We start from the raw sequence: 1,378 nt of genomic DNA on the forward strand, positions 1-1,378 counted from the left end.
AGCTCATTGGCTCATTTGGATCACGTGCAGCCTGGAGCCGGACGCTCCAGAGAGCTTTACCGTATTAACAGGAGAAGCGGCGCAAGTGACATTTAAACACTGCCGTCGGACAACATGCTGTACTTTATAAATGTTTTAAATCAGGTTGGGTCCGGATTAACCAGCAGGTGGGTCCGGATCTGGACTGCTAATCTGTGACCTCTGTTCCAGGTCATTGTCACAATAAATAGAATGTTGTTGAAAGTTTAATTTGTTTCAGTAACTCAAAGTGAAAAAAGTTCATTTAAACAGACTGATGCTTTAAAGGTGCAGCTTTTCCATAAAAAAAAGACACATAAAAAATAATATATACACAGGTCTGGAATGGTGCAGAATAGGTAAGCATTAATTAAAATAAATTATAGAAAATAAATGGTTTTATACATTTTTATAGGCTGGATTTAAAAAAAATACTTCTGGTTATGATAGCAATGCATAAAATGTTCTGCAGCAGTATGACTAGTAGGTCTGAGAAAATACTCCTTCTCTGCCTTAGGATGAGAAACATTGGTCAAGCTTTTGAGCAAAAGAAAGAAATGCTCAGAAAGCAGGAAGATTTTTGCTTTTCTTCTTGACTAGTGAGTCAATGTTTGCTCAGGCCAGTTAAAGGTTAGTGTTATTATCAGACCTGGTAACTGGCTGGAAATATAAAAGGAACAGGAGTGTATGAGCAAAAGTCTGCAGCTTACTGGTTAGGATGGATTAAAAATTCCATCATCTCATAGCCTCTGCTAAAAGCTAATATATATAGATATATATATATACCGGTATATATCACATTTAAAAAGTGTAAATTCAAACCCAAAATGTTTTATATAGAAACGTGGACCGAATTAAGAGGATGGTAATATCCACTAAAGTTCATATTTAAGGGCACAAATGAGCACATTTCAAACATACAAGATTAAAATGAGACATTTAATGGCATAGGATAAAAAAAGTACCACCATAAAACAAGCTATTATATAATAAGTAATTATTCTGTAGTGTCAATATAATACATATTTACCTTTAGTTTAGTTTAAAAGGGTAAAAACGAAATGGGACCTCTAATAATCCAGAATTAGTTTCCTGCATGCGGCAATAGGACATAAAACAAACAGAACAACGGTCTATAAAAATGATGCCTTTATTGCTGAAAGAATACAACTTGGTAATAAACTCAAGTGAATGTGTATCACAACATTTTTTTTCCATCTTTACAGTTAGAATGAACCAAAGTCACAAAGCTAGTTGTTTTGATACTGCACCCAAAGAGAAGTAACAAATTCAGCCTGGATATGAAAGCATCTAATAAAGTTAGACATTAATATTCCTTAACGTCAGTGACACTGAACTG

Source organism: Cyprinodon variegatus, unplaced genomic scaffold (assembly GCF_000732505.1).
Source record: "Cyprinodon variegatus isolate N-32 unplaced genomic scaffold, C_variegatus-1.0 Scaffold342, whole genome shotgun sequence".
NCBI lineage: Eukaryota > Metazoa > Chordata > Actinopteri > Cyprinodontiformes > Cyprinodontidae > Cyprinodon > Cyprinodon variegatus.